Here is a 15,688-nt window from a genome sequence, read left to right on the forward strand (position 1 = left end):
TTTTTATTTGTTGACGAAATTGTCAAAATATTTAGTCTTAGTTTAACCACCTCGGCTTTGCCTCTGTGGTTAAACTCCCTGTCGGTGAAGTATCTCCCGACAATAGAGCACCGAAGTCTGACGTCACTTTCAGTACAGGGCGTCAGTCCCCAGGTTCATGTATTTTTTTAGTTGCATTGTAATCCCCATAGGGGGGATTTTAGATCGCTTCATATAAGAACTGTGTTTGAAAAATAAACATGTCATCCCGGCCGCTTCACTCATATGGATATGAAGAATCAACTGAGAAAACGCTAATGTTACTGCTACTGAATTAGTTACATTTTCGCTAGAAGCAGCAGAAAAATATCATATATGAGTGACTGACTGTTGCAAACGATACAGAGACACCTCCCTGACAATAACGCAGAGACAGCTTGTTTATTTTTGGACCACAACGCTTATAGTAGACGATATTAAGATCACCCCATGTTATTCTCCATAGAGAAATTACTTCCGCGAACCAGGGAAATCGAAGGGATGAGCGAGTTACGTCAGGACTTCGGTGCTCTATGACCACCTAGCCAGATATTATCCCTTACTTGACATACCTATCCAAATGAAAATCTAAATAAAATAAATATTATTATTTCTTAAAAAGGAAAGGAAATTGGCATTCAAAAGGCCAGTGGTTCCCAAACTTTTTCATGTCAAGGACCCCCAAATTGACACTAATTGGCCCGTGGGCCCCCATATATACCAGGTACCCCCATAAGAGAAGATTTTTACGGCTGTAGCAATGATTCTCAACCCGTTTCATTTCAAGGACACCCAGTTTGACATTAGTCTACAAGACCCCATTTAATGGCAGAGATCTCGGAGATCACAATTTATATTGTGAAATCAATGTTAATTTAACTCTGAGAGTGTACAAATGCATTACACATTGCATACATTTGTACAATCTCAGAGTTACAGACCCATAAGGGTCCATTTGGTTCCAAAATATAATTTAGCTGGGGACCCCCAGCTAAACTCCTTCAAGGACCCCTGGGGGTCCCCGGACCCCACTTTGGGAACCCCTGCAATAAGGAGCGCTAATGCAGTCATGGCTTAGGGGTTTTCATTCACCCACTCCAGCTGTTAGTCAGGCTCGTACACGCAGCTAATAATGACACACGTCCAACGAACGCAAATCTCTAAATTAACCTCCAATTCCCCTTCTTCGATGGCGATAATAATTGGCCGCGCATTACCGGGGCTGAAAAGGCGAGTAGGCCAAGGGGAAGTGTAATTAAAGCACTTAAGGTTTTGAACGCCCTTCGGCGGCTGTGCGTTCAGTGCCTCAGATCAAAATCAAGAGACACAAACTGAGGAGGGCTCTTCATCGGGATAATTATAATTATGAGAAATGCCAGGGACCCCCAAAAGAGAAGATTTGTACAGCTCTAGCTGTGATTCTCAACCCGTTTAATTTCAAGGACCCCCAGTTTGACATGAATTAGGCTACGGACCCCCATTTAATGGCATTTCTATCTCTGGGACCCCAATTTATATAGAATATATAAATTATTATTATATAAAATAAATGTTAATTTAACTCTGAGAGTGTACAAATGTAACCAAATGGACCCTAATGAGTCCATTTGGTTCCATTTGTCCAGTCTCAAAGTTACAGACCCATAAGGGTCCATTTGGTTCCAAACTATCATTTAGCTGGGGACCCTCTGGAACTCCCTCAAGGACCCCTGGGGGAATCACTGAATTAAACACATTAAAGGGACACTTCACCCTTTTTGCAAAAAAATATATGTTAATGACGTTTAGAAGCTTTAGATCACTTTCCTGGGGGTATTTATGTGTGTAATATGTGGTTTTAGATATTTTAGATTGTAGCAGTGAGCCTGTTGTCTCTGATGTCATGGACACTGGTCTCACTACCTTCCTGGACTACAATTCCCATAATTCTTTGGTTCACTGCTCCTCCTTGTGGATAGGGGGGAGAGCTGTCTTACTGAGACAACATGTAATGTAGTCCAGGAAGGAAGTGAGCCCAGTGTCCATGACATCAGAGACAACAGGCTCACTGCTACAATCTAAAATATCTAAAACCACATATTACACACATAAAGACCCCCAGGAAAGTGTTCTAAAGCTTCTAAACGTCATTAACATATATTTTTTTGCAAAAAGGGTGAAGTGTCCCTTTAAACACAGTTCTAAAACCACCAGATGCATGTGGCTGGGTAACAGAACCTCTCCGACTGACACAAGCAATCGCAGACTAGTGCAACGGACGCGCACATTCCACCATCACAAAAAAGTTGAAACTGGGATAAATAATGGGAGAATATGTTGCCATTTGTGTGCTTTTGCCGTTTAAAGTCTTGCTGTTGCAGAGATTCGCATCCACTGAGAGATGGAAATGAATCAATCGAGAGTGGAGGCTTGTGAATGATGTTCAACATCTCGCTGCAGCGTATTTCCCCCACACTGTTCCATTTTGAATACGACATGAAACGACTTAATTCATGGAACAGACAAACAAAATGGAACCAAGTGGACCCTTACGGATGTACGACTCTCAAGTGTACGAATGGAACCAGGCGGACCCTTAGAGATGTGTAAATCTTTAAGTGTGCCAAATGGAACCAAAAGGACCCTTGAAGTCAGTGTAACTGGGTGTGCAATGACGATGCAGAAAGAAATTCCACCTCCATCTCCCCAGCCTAGGACCAGCTGAGTTGATTGAAGCCATGCCATTCAGAGGACACAGGAATCACACGGTGAATGAGTGGTAACTAAGGGCATTTACTTTAAGGGACAGTTCACCCTATTAATGACAGTGGTTACTAAGGGCATTTACTTTGAGGGACACTTCACCCTATGAATGACCGGGTGAGAAGGCATGGACCCGAAGAACTATTATTCACAAAATAAGGCCTATAGCGACATGTACATACTATATACCGTATGAAACAGTAGACTCTCTGCTTTCATAAGAAAAATACCACCCAGAAAAATCACACCCCTGTGAAGTGAGCAGTGCAATTGCACTGCTCACTTCACAGGGGTGTGATTTTTATTATTATTACAGTATTAGTATTTTTCTTATGAAAGCAGAGAGTCGACTGTTTCATACGGTATATAGTATGTACATGTCGCTATAGGCCTTATTTTGTGAATAATAGTTATTCAGGCCCATGCCATCTCTAAAGTTCTCTGAAAAAGATAATTTTAGAGAGCATGGACCTAACAACTAAATATTCACAAAATAAGGCCTATAGCGACATGTACATACTATATACCGTATGAAACAGAATACTCTCTGCTTTCATAAGAAAAATACTAATACTGTAATAATAATAGAAATCACACCCCAGTGAAGTGAGCAGTGCAATGTTGCACTGCTCACTTCACAACATTGCACTGCTCACTTCACAGGGGTGTGATTTTTATTATTACGAGTAAGACGCGCGAACGCGGAAGGCGAACGCAGATCGTAAATTGCAATAACAATTAGAATAAATTACAGACATGATCTGCAGGGTGTCATAGTTAGTGCTTGGACCACGCCAGCTCCATATATGGTCACAAAAGACGCCATCACACTCATGTCACCATGACTCAGCCATAACCATATAAGGAGTCCCCAAAGCAGGACCACGCCATCACACTCATGTCACCATGACTCACAAATCACTCAGCTCCATATATGGGCACAAAAGGGCCAGGTCCACATATACAGTAAGCGGGACAGACAGACACACACACACACACACACACACACACAGACAGACAGACAGACAGACAGACAGACAGACGTGATCTGCTAGGTCTCATAGTAAGTGCTCATTGCATTCGCAATTACAGTATTAGTTTTTTTCTTATGAAAGCAGAGAGTCTTGATGCACATTATCTGATCATAAAACGGACTTGGAAACTTTCTTCAATCGTAGCCCCATATGTGCCCTCTCCCTACGCTCATTGAACTCATTCTGTGATTCGAGCTACAAACAATCGCAGTAACGGGGGGGGGGGGGGGGCAACTAGGCTTTGAGGAAATGATCTTGCATAATCAACATTATTGTCGATTGTCGTGTGCCGCTCCAAACATGTCCAGACATACCACTAACCTCATCGATCCAGTCTCGCGTATCTATAAGGTGAGACGCGAGACTGGATCGGATTGTGTCTGGACATGTTTGGGAAAAAAAACAACAAGAAAAACAACGAGATGGATGCGGCAGCAGCAGAAGCAGCACGTCAACGTATTTGGAAGAAAAAAAACGAGAAAGCACCACCTGTCGTTGCAAGACAAACACCCGTATGTTGCTGATAGACAGATAATAATCGATCCGATTTTGTCCTGCCGTTCATTTTATCACATTAGGTGCAGGGCAGGCTGCTCGACGGTGAGTTTATAATAGCCTGTTGTAACGAGAAAGGGGGATGGATTGGATGGTTGGATGCGAGCAGCGCAGCAGCAGTACGGCTTGCGATCAGCGACCAACGTATCATGGCGGGCCCTCGATAATGATGTGCAATCTGTCCATGACTAACTCCACATGTGTCTGGCAAACGTTACGTTATGAAATCAAATGCCGATCGTTGCAGGTTTATATACGGGCAGAGAGCAAATCGCGTTGTATCTTGTTCCGAGAATGAGAGTGCAACTGTGCAAGCCTTGCAGTTGAAAGCAGTGGGGACTCGGGAGTGGGGGGGGAACTGCCAATGCGATCCAAGAGGAAGAGACCCCCCCCCCACCATTCTCCCTCGGGAGAAACCATGTAGAAACAGGAGGGGAGGGGGAATCGAGTGTATTCACACAAACAAGAGCATTGTCCCATCCATTTTAGATCCCCTGACATCTGCGTTGGTCTATGCCGGACGGCCGTATCCATTACGTCGTACGTCCTCGCATAGACCAACCAATAGGCGGTGCCAGACGCTTCTCAGACCAACACCTCTTTTCAGCAGGGGGGGGTTTTAACTCTTTTTAGAGCCGATCGGTGTTACATTATGAGTTGTCCGGGCGCAAATATAGTTGAACTATAGTAATCAATAAAAAAAACGTTTTTTGGACCATAAAACGTATAAAAACGTTATGCGCTTCTTGCGCTTGGCTATAATAAAACGTTTAAAAACGCTTTCAGCATTCTATGAGTTAAAGTAAATGCCCTTAGTTACCACTGTCATTAATAGGGTGAAGTGTCCCTTTAAGGTTAGGGTTAGAGTTAGGTTTAGGTATAGTTTTACTGAGGTTAAGGTTAGGGTTAGGTTTAGGATGTCGATGACAGCGACTAGCCAATCACAGCGCGTCGACTGCACAACCCGTGTAGGGTTTGGTATGTCGCGTCCATGACATCAGAGACACTGGGCTCACTGCTAAAATCTAAAATATCTTAAAACCACATATTACACTCATAAAGACCCACAGGAAAGTGTTAAATCTTCTAGGGTGAATTGTCCCTTTTAAAGTAAATGCCCTTAGTTACCACTGTCATTAATAGGGTGAAGTGTCCCTTAATAAAGTAAATGCCCTTAGTTACCACTGTCATTCATAGGGTGAAGTGTCCCTTTAACCTCAAGAAAACTATACCTAAACCTAACCCTTACCCTAACCTTAACCCCAGTAAACTTAACTTGCCCTGGGGCGTGGTTATAAAGCCGGCAACCCGTGTAGGAATTAGTTGGTATGTAGCGTCATGGACACTGGGCTCACTTACTTCCTGGACTACAATTCCCAAAATGCTTTCGTGCACTGCTCGTCCTTGTGGATAGGGGGAGGGCCGTCTTACTGAGACAACATGTAGTCCAGGAATTTTTAGGTATTTGTACTTTACTTGAGCTTTTCCAATTCCTAATACTTTTATTGTACTTCACTACATTTTGGATCCAGATATTGCACTTTTACTTTCGATTCGTATTACAAAATACTGTATTTGTATACTTTACAATACTTCATAATTTATTTGAAAGCTTGAAACGGGACAGTGTGTACATTTTTATGCCAATACTTTTGTACTTTTACTCAAGTACATTTAGAATGTCTGACTTTTTACTTATAACAGAGTAGTTATATATTGCAGTATTGACACTTAAGTAAGACATTTGATTACTTTTTTCTACCACTGAAACGCACACACACATGCACGACCTCCTCCATTGAGTTAAGGGGGTTGGTCGGTTTTGAGAGGGGGAGGAGGGGGAGGGCTGGGCAGGGGCGGGGCATGGATGAGGAGGGGGAGCGGACGTCGGGCCAGGGGCCGGGGGCCCGGGGCCAAGGAGCGGACGAGAGAGGGGATTTACGATCAGACAAGACTGCATCCTGTTTATATTTTCCAGGACCCGACAGAGGAGCGAGGGGCAGACGGAGAGAGAGAGTAGAGAGAGCAAAGAAGGAAAAAAAAACTGTGTCTTCAGAGAGAGAGAGAGAGAGAGAGAGAGAGAGAGAGAGAGAGAGAGAGAGAAAGACAGGCCAAGGCTGATGCGTTCGCCAGTCCGAGGACCCTGGGGAACCATCTTTCTCCGTTTCAGTGTCCCCCTATCCTGCCCCTCCCCCCCCCTGCATGTGCGTGAGTGAGAGAGAACCATGCAGTCACACACCACCATAATGTGCTGCCCCATGTATCACCCGGTCTTACAATCAGAAAGAAGCGACCTCGCCCTAAAGGGCCGCGCTGAAACAACAAAGCTTCTTAGTACGGCACAGTTGAGAAGCAGGAGTTAAACTATTAATCTGGTGTCAGTGAGGTCAGATGTAGAGTTGTTGGCCGGCTCCATATATGCAGATCTAGTATGTCAAACAAAGCTAATGATGATGCTGCCGCCGGGCGATGCTGCCCCTCCTATAGCAACTAGAAATGCACTCTGTCGAGCTGCCAACTTGCACTTTGCACACACGTACTACTTGTGCACGAGCAGAGCGTGCAACCTACTGCCGACTCCTATCAACTTACAGTCCGCCCCTCTTTAAAATATAGAGAAGGGTGATCCCCAATCGATCCTTAACGTTTGCTTTCATGGGAAATATCCGAGTCCATAGGGTTTTATGGAAGATGTTTGACCACAACGTATGAAGGCCACTCACGGCCGAAACGTTGTGTCAGCCGCCATGGACTGGGCCCTGATAGCAGTACGGAGCAGCCATGGACTGGGCCCTGATAGCATTACGGAGCAGCCATGGACTGGGCCCTGATAGCAGCACAGAGCAGCCATGGACTGGGCCCTGATAGCAGCACGGAGCAGCCATGGACTGGGCCCTGATAGCAGTACGGAGCAGCCATGGACTGGGCCCTGATAGCAGTACGGAGCAGCCATGGACTGGGCCCTGATAGCAGTACGGAGCAGCCATGGACTGGGCCCTGATAGCAGTACGGAGCAGCCATGGACTGGGCCCTGATAGCAGTACGGAGCAGCCATGGACTGGGCCCTGATAGCAGTACGGAGCAGCCATGGACTGGGCCCTGATAGCAGTACGGAGCAGCCATGGACTGGGCCCTGATAGCAGCACAGAGCAGCCATGGACTGGGCCCTGATAGCAGTACGGAGCAGCCATGGACTGGGCCCTGATAGCAGCACAGAGCAGCCATGGACTGGGCCCATGAAGTGAACGCACTTGTCGCAACTCTTCTTCAATGGCTCTGGTTCAGACCAAAGGTTCACAATGAGACAAAACCACGTTAGAATATTGCTATTTTCTTGAGATCCAACTTGTCGAATTGCAAGCTACACATTTCAGAATAAAGACAACACACATTGAGAGCTTATCGGGAAATGCCGTCAGATGTTTCACACACAGCCTGTCAGTTTATGTCCCATAGTCCAGAGGGACTGTACCGGAATTGCTTTAAGTGCAAACGACAGTTTTAGAGATTCTGTTGCAAGTGGTTGCAGGCTTGTGTGTGTGTGTGTGTGTGTGTGTGTGTGTGTGTGTGTGTGTGTGTGTGTGTGTGTGTGTGTGTGTGTATATACTGCCCCTTGGAAGGTTATATAGTCCCGTTTTTAATAAGTTTTAAGTTAAACAGGGTTTTCCATCGGACAGAGTGGGATGGGTGAAACGTTTTGATGATGTCATTGCAAAAAGATCCGTCGCACCGGCATGCAAAGGTTTCTGGGAAATTGAGGCCTGATGCATGCACAAGCAATTACACAGTTTAAAAGTGGATTTTCATGACAAGCAACAATCAAGTTGGCACAGTGGCTCTATAAAGGTTAGTGAAAACTAGGCAGGGAGATCTTGGAACACGATTAAACGACATTAAATCTGTTAATTACTGGATTAAATGGCATTAAAGAAAGACAGATTTTTACGTTCTGGCACAGGCGGAGGGTGGATAATAAAACGGAATCCCACGTTCTTGGCATACATTTGGTTAACCAAAATTAATGAAAGTTTGTAAATGTCAATCCTTGCAGAGAAATGGCACCTGATAATGTATACAGTGAGTATGTTGAACTACTCTTGTCATGGGACACTTATACTTATAGTGCACTTATAGTGCTTTAGAACAAACAAACACTGGAAAAGAAAAAAAAACTGGCAAATCGTTTGTAAACCTTTGAGACAACGATCTAAAACGAATCCAGTATCTACAGTAAATCTGCTATTTCGCCAGCAGAAATGTTGAGGTTTTGCAGCCAAGGGGGAACTGGAAGAGGGCTGTAAGCCGCAGTGCATGTGCTCGCTGTATCCAGGCCCGGCTTGGCCTGCCCCGAGGGCAGCGGAAACTTGACTCAACGACGTGACTTAAGGATCGCTGCTTCAGGGATTCTCTCTCTCCTGGCTGCTCTTGGCTCACAGCGAGCACACATTTGGTTTAGCTATGAAAACATCCGATGGGAAGAGAAAGAGAGGGGGGACGGGGACGGGGACGGGGCGAAACACAATTTAATCTGAACCTTATGCAGACTGGTGTTTTTTCCCCCTTTCCTTTTTTTTGTTCCCCCTTATTTGGAGAATGCTTCACATTCGCCAGCAATCTAGAGGGAATTGAGAATAAGAAGGGGGCCTCTGCTAAACACAGCCAAGAATGCACATTTGCAAAACATCACACCATCAGGCCCAAGAACTAGGAACGGAGGAAGCCAATCAACATGGCCACAATTTGGTTGGAGGCAGAGGAGGAGGGGGGGGGGGGGGGGTTAGAGCAGTGGTTCTCAAACGCTTTCATGTCAAGGACCCCCAAATTGACACTTATTAGCCTGCGGGACCCCCATTTGAAAACATATGCGAAGGACCCCCATGAGACAAGCTTTCTACAGCTCTATAGCAGTAATTTTCAACCATATTAATTTCAACGACCCTCAGTTTGACATGCATTAGGCCTCGGATATCGTAACATCGTGATAATGTTGTATTTTCCTGGTTTTAACTATTTTTCTACCAGGTACGTATATACACACCTAGCAAATAGGTACGTATATGGATACATACTGTACCACCCTGTATACTCCGTGAATATAGTGGTTGAGCCCAAGAGCAGCTTTTAACATTGATCCTGTTGTTATGCAACGTCTCCGTCACCACCAGCTATGGGACGTTACAACTGCTCTCCATTTACCTCGGTTCAAAGCAGGACTTTCAAACCTCCATAACTCCGAATTCACGAGTGCTGTCCTTGGTGATCATCACCGATTCAAAGTTCGGATGTCATTTGTGACTTTGATTCGCATCGCTCCCAACAAGTAAACGTTTCTGGCGACAGGTATACAGTGTGCGCTAATGCTAATGATAGCTGATGGTTACAGTGAGTGTGTGCATGGGGCTACAGGGGAGAGGAAACCGATTATCTTAGTGGATGGCTGGACACAGGCGCTGGCATAGGTTAATTTATATTAATTTAATTTACTTACTTTATTTACTTACTTATTGTTACTTATTCATTTACTTATTATATACAATTATGTGATTATGTCCATATCGTCCAGCCCTATATTATCATACTTTTTATATATAAAAGTTAAAACATTAATTCATGCCACTAGATATAATCTTGCTGAGATTCACCTATTCATTGGGAAATATAAGAAATGTGTACAGGAATAACGTAATACATAAATAAATCAATCGATGAAGAATGCAATCCTGATGGATGAGTAAGCTAAACGTTCCAAAAGAGGTCTTGAGAAGCAGGATCCCTGACGAGGGCTCCTGCTTGTCGACAACAGCAGTGCATCAGCAGTCCAGCGTGTCAAAAGACTGTCTGCACCCCGACGCAGCATTCCAGATCTCATCATGGAGAGCCAAGAGAGTGCATGTGTGGGCGTGTGTAAGGTGACTAGATCTGTGCAGTGTGCACGTGAGGGTGGTGTGCACATGCATAGACATAAAAAAGGTAGACACTGCCTCTTCCGGCTCTGGGGCACGTGTCAAAATTGAGGGCATAATCTTCCCGATATTCCTTGTGAAGCCGTGTGCGTAACATAAGTCCCGGAAAAGACGCGCTGTGATTGGAGTAGTCACTTGAGTGACAGCGAGAGACATGGAGGAGTCACATGAGTGACGTCACTTGGGCAGCGACGCAGTGTGCCTTCAGCAAATGCCTTCAGCACTTCCACTTGACTTCCTGCCTTCAATGAAGACAGGTCACTCCAATGAACTGCAGTGGCCAATGAGGCATCAATGTTTTTTAATATCTATGTGAAATAGCAAAAAAAATGTTGCCATGTTTCGAGCTTGCGGATCTGCTCCCGTTTTGTGTGTGATCACGCTGCATGGGCTGTTGGTTATTTGCTACATTTGTCTCAATACGGAGATCAGAGGTTTCCGCCGTACAGCAGCGATACAGTGTTGATTTTGTCGACGACGAAAAATGTTCGTCGACTACCTTTTTTCACTGACGAAAACTGAATGGAAACTAAATGAAAACTAAGCTATGATGACTAAAAGTAAGACTAAATATATTGACAGTTTCGTCAACAAATAAAAACTAGACTAAAAAGTAAAATGTTAGGAAGGGACTAATGGACAAGAGATCCAGTATAAGTAATTTTACACTTGGTTGCATGCGTGCAGAGCGACGCGTTGTGAGCTTGTAGACCGGCTAGCTGTAAATAAGCTAAGTGTAAAATCAGCCATCAAGGCTAGACTAGACTAACACTAAAACATTCAAGGTGACCAAAAGGTGACTAGTACTAAATGAAAACGATTCTAGAGACTATATGACTATAAAACTAAAATGTAAATTTGCTGTCACAATGGACCCTGCAGCGATGTGTACTTTGAGTCCAGTAGTGGCGTTGAGTGCTTTGACCAGCGCCGGTGTCGAGGTGCGTCCACACTGTCCTCAGATGAATGGTGAAATACTTTTGGCATACGCCGTTAGAGAAAGGAAAAAAAGACACAACAGGAACGTTTTCATTACTCGCAACGGGCTTCCGGAGTGCTCTCTGCACCTGTATTTACAATAGCCAACATCTGTTCCCCCCCCCCCCCCCCCAGCTCAAACACTGCAATATGTGCTCTTTAAGTGTGCACAGCCACACACACACACACACGCACGCACACGAGCCAAACAGAAAACGTGTAAATGTGCACACTAACACCCCACCCAAACTAAAAAACATGTGCACGTGCGCTAGTCTAAGACAAACACGCTGATATAGACAGACACCAAACACACACACACACACACGCACACACACACACGCGTGCGCACACAGCTGTCTTTGGGTAAAGGTAAGTGCCAAGGGTTAAAGAGTACGAGGCGAACATTTCCGGATTTTATAAACAGAGGCCCCAAATAAACTTCACATACTGATCCCTGCCATATATTTATGTGACCTGTCCCGAAATTCCTCGAGTGTCTTTAAAAGGACAGGAGTCGAGAAAAAAAAGCGCTTTATATGGGAACGGCCGACCTTGGCGAGCGCCACGGAGCATTTAGTCACGCCGCAGCTTATCCTACGCCTTCCAAAAAGCGCACGATTTATGTCAAACAATGCGATACTCTGCTCTGTTTCCTGGCATTCCTCTTCAGGCCTGCTGTATACAGCAGGGTCATCTACAGGGTTGTCACCATTGTGACATTTCACTCCACCGATTCATTGTCAGACAAATAATATAGTCGAGACTCGAGAGTGATGATTTAATTGTGTTTTTGGCATTGAACATTGTGACATATTATGAATTTAAAAATAATAATCTGTGTGCCTTATAGGCTTTGTAAACTAAAATGCACAGGACACATATTGTACGTCACCTTAAACTAACGGCCTAAGTCATAAGTCATGAGCCTAGTCATGAGCCTGCTCAGGGACTACAGATGAAAATTAGCTTCTGGCTAACTCCGGCCAATTTACGTGGATATGAAATAGGACATGTTGGTTAGTGTGGATTGTCCCTGTTAAAATATTTATTGTATTTTTATTTTTTTGATGAATTATTTTTTTGCCTACGGCAACTCCTCATGACACTGGCCACCTCTGGAAATCGGCAAAGTCCTAATTGAAAAGGATCATACTGACCCCGCACCTTTTATTAAGTGACTTAGGCCAAAATAAGAAAGTGACTTAGGCCAAAATAAGAATGTGACTTTTAGGCCAAAATAAGAGTGTTACTTAGGCCAAAACAGGCAATTGTTAGTTGCTGAAAAAAGCAGATCGTAGTCGTAGTAGTAGTAGTAGTAGATTGGCTTTTTTCAACAAGTGTAAATTCAGTCATTACGACGGCATCAAGGTCAGTCAAAATACATTTTAGTCAACTAAATCAACTGTAGATATAGTCGACTAAAATCTAAACTATACTAACACTAAAACATCCCAGGTGACTAACCTATAACCCTAACCGCAAGCACGGGAGCAGCGCAAGTTCTAAAAATTAAGTAAATCTCAAGTAGTTCTCATACTTTCAAGGTTTAAAAAAAAATCAAAATAGCAGATGTACAAGCTCCCATGGCGGCACAAATGGTCCTCGAGTGAGCTCGTAGATCTGCTATTTTTTTAATAGCCAACACTAAAATTAACAAAATACTACAGGTGCTTTCACCTTTTTAATGGGCTAACGTTGTTGTGGAGCGCAAGTTATTTTTACCATAATAGTTGTCCTTTAAACATCTGCCCTAAAGTGCAGTATGGGGGAAAAGATGTTTTTAAAAGTGTTTCAACTGGTCAGACAAATGCGATATCGGCAAATAAGTGTTGTTTTTGAGGTAATTGTTTATCCACCCAAAATCATGAAGGCTAATTTGACCTTTGGCATGTCCAAAACAACGTTGTTGCTTTACTTTGGCTGTACATTAAGTGCATAACAGTACTTAGTTACTGTCCACCACGGCTCTAAAGGCTTTTATAACAGGACAGTCAATGTGCGTTTATTATTCCTCATAATCTATATTACGAGGCACTTCCTTTTTTCCAGTGGGCTTCCCCTGTTTAGACTCAAGTCTTGTAAACAGTGTGTCCGGATGTGGCACAAACTGAACAAGCACGCGCAAACATGTGCACTCACTCACTCATGCACATTTTTGCATGTGTATACACACGTCCGCTTTTGCTCACATGCTCATGCTTGCTCTCTCGCACGCACACACACACGCACGCACGCACGCACGCACGCACACACGCACGCACGCATGCATGCACTCAACACAAACACACGCACGCACGCAACCACACGCACGCACGCCAATTTATGCTGTTTAGGCGGAGGAAATGAGTCATCTGCCAGCGCTGGGATCATTTGCCCGACAGAAGGACAGCATCTGGGAGAAACACATGACACTGCATGACAGATTCCAAGCTTAAACTACAGGAATCCTCCATTTAAAAGCGCTCTCGTAATTGGAGCAATGTAATAGTCCAGCAGCCAACAGGCTTCTTTTGTTTAAAGTGGGAAATTTGGCAATAGTCTTTTTTATTGGCCTAAAATATTGTCTATATACATACATTCATGAATCCACTTGCTGACCGGCTGTCGGTATTGAGCAATTTGTTATTACTTGCGCAAGCAGAGTGTGCAAGTAATGTTATCAGTCAGGTGCTACGATGCATATGTCCCTTAGCAGCATATGATATGACGTCATATGCTGGCATGGGACATACGGAAGCAGACCGTGCAGGTATGTTTTCCGTCATGCTACGAAACGTATGTCCCATGACGTGATGAAGATATGTACCAATGCCAGGGTATAATTGGTTTACGATGGTGACGTAATGATAATATGTTTCAGTGTCAGGTGGATTAAAGGGACATACGCATCAAACCACCCGAGTAACCACATTATACCACTAATCAACTCAGAAATGACATATACAGACATAAACATAATAGACATAGACACAGTGTACAAATGGTTCCAATTGTACACTCTCACTCTCAGAGTTAAATTAAAAGTTTGATTTTACTTACAATATGTATTGGGGTCCCAGAGATAGAAATGTCATTAAATAGGGGGCCGTAGCCTAATTCAGGTCAAACCGGGGGCCCTCCTAGAGGCATACAAATCTTCTCTAAATGGGGGTCTTTGGCATGTATAAATGGTGGGTCCGCAGGCTAATGAGTATCATTTCGGGGTGCTTGACATGAAAAGGTTTGGGAGCCACTGGTGGAGAAGTAAAAGTACCTCAAAATGGTATTGAAGTGCAATACTTGAGCACATCTACTTAGTTATTGTACACCAGTGCCAAAGAGGTGCGGAAACAATGGATTTCCTGTGAAGAAACATCATCAGTCTGCTCTCTCTGCTGTTCCAAGAACACTATTGATCCCAACAGGAAATACACACTGATGATATTATCTTCTTCAAGTTACTCATTCACATCGTAGTGCTGTCACCTCACAGCTAGATGGTCCTGGGTTCGATTCCCACTGGGGACGAACCGATAGAAGGAAGCATGAGGTCAGTACGGTGACCCCCAAAAGTAAAAGTACTGATATGCAGAATGTCCCTTTTCAAGTTGTCGACTAACAATCTTTTGGAAATAGCAGATCTACAAGCTCACAATGTGTCACACCATGACACATTGTGAGCTTGTAGATCAGCTGTTTTCAAATGTCCAAAATGAAGTGGTCAATGTAAGTTTCGTAATAATAATACAAAACAAATAGTAACTAAATATTTCAAATAATTGTAGTGGAGTAAAAGTACAGTATTTGCCTCTGAGACTTAGTGGAGTAGAATGAAAAGTATTGGAAGTACAAATACCTCAAAATTGTACTCAAGTACAGTACTTAGTCACTTTCCACTGGGCTTTAACCATGTCAGATCAGTCAAATGCCAACTTCTCCGGCAATACATAATGTGCCCACTAGAGTTCACTACTGAGAGTAACCAAAATCCCCAAGGAAGGTACAAAGTATGTCAGTGTGTACTCCTTCCGGGGGGCCCTGGAACAACCATATTGGTCCGTGGCGTAATACATATTATTTTGGGGGTCCTTAACATGAAATGGTTTGAGAACCACGGATATGATTATAGCAAAATACTGTATTTTCTTCTTTTGTTTTCCTTCAGAAAACGGTTCTAGAAAAGAGTAGATATTTGCCGAATTGGCCTGAGGTTTAAGTAACTCAACACGTTAACTAAACCTCTGCACAAGTCTGTCTGGAACGAACACAAAACCCCCCTACTGTACAGTACAATAAAGTACAGTACACAGACACACCGTCACACATGGCAGCTTGGTTTGGTCATCCGGGCGCTTAGGCTAGAATAGCCTTGGACAGCTGTGCTTTTTAGTCTGTGTAAGCAAGAGTCTACTGTCC

The 15,688-nt window shown here is 43.9% G+C and overlaps 1 protein-coding gene across 1 annotated transcript in view; it reads right to left on the minus strand.

Moving 5' to 3' along the window:
• Positions 1 to 15,688, minus strand: part of afg2a (AFG2 AAA ATPase homolog A) — a 171,040-nt gene that overhangs the window by 134,017 nt on the left and 21,335 nt on the right. The window lies entirely within an intron of this gene.

Source organism: Protomyctophum bolini, assembly GCF_963924005.1.
Source record: "Protomyctophum bolini genome assembly, chromosome: 10".
Classification (NCBI taxonomy): Eukaryota; Metazoa; Chordata; class Actinopteri; order Myctophiformes; family Myctophidae; genus Protomyctophum; species Protomyctophum bolini.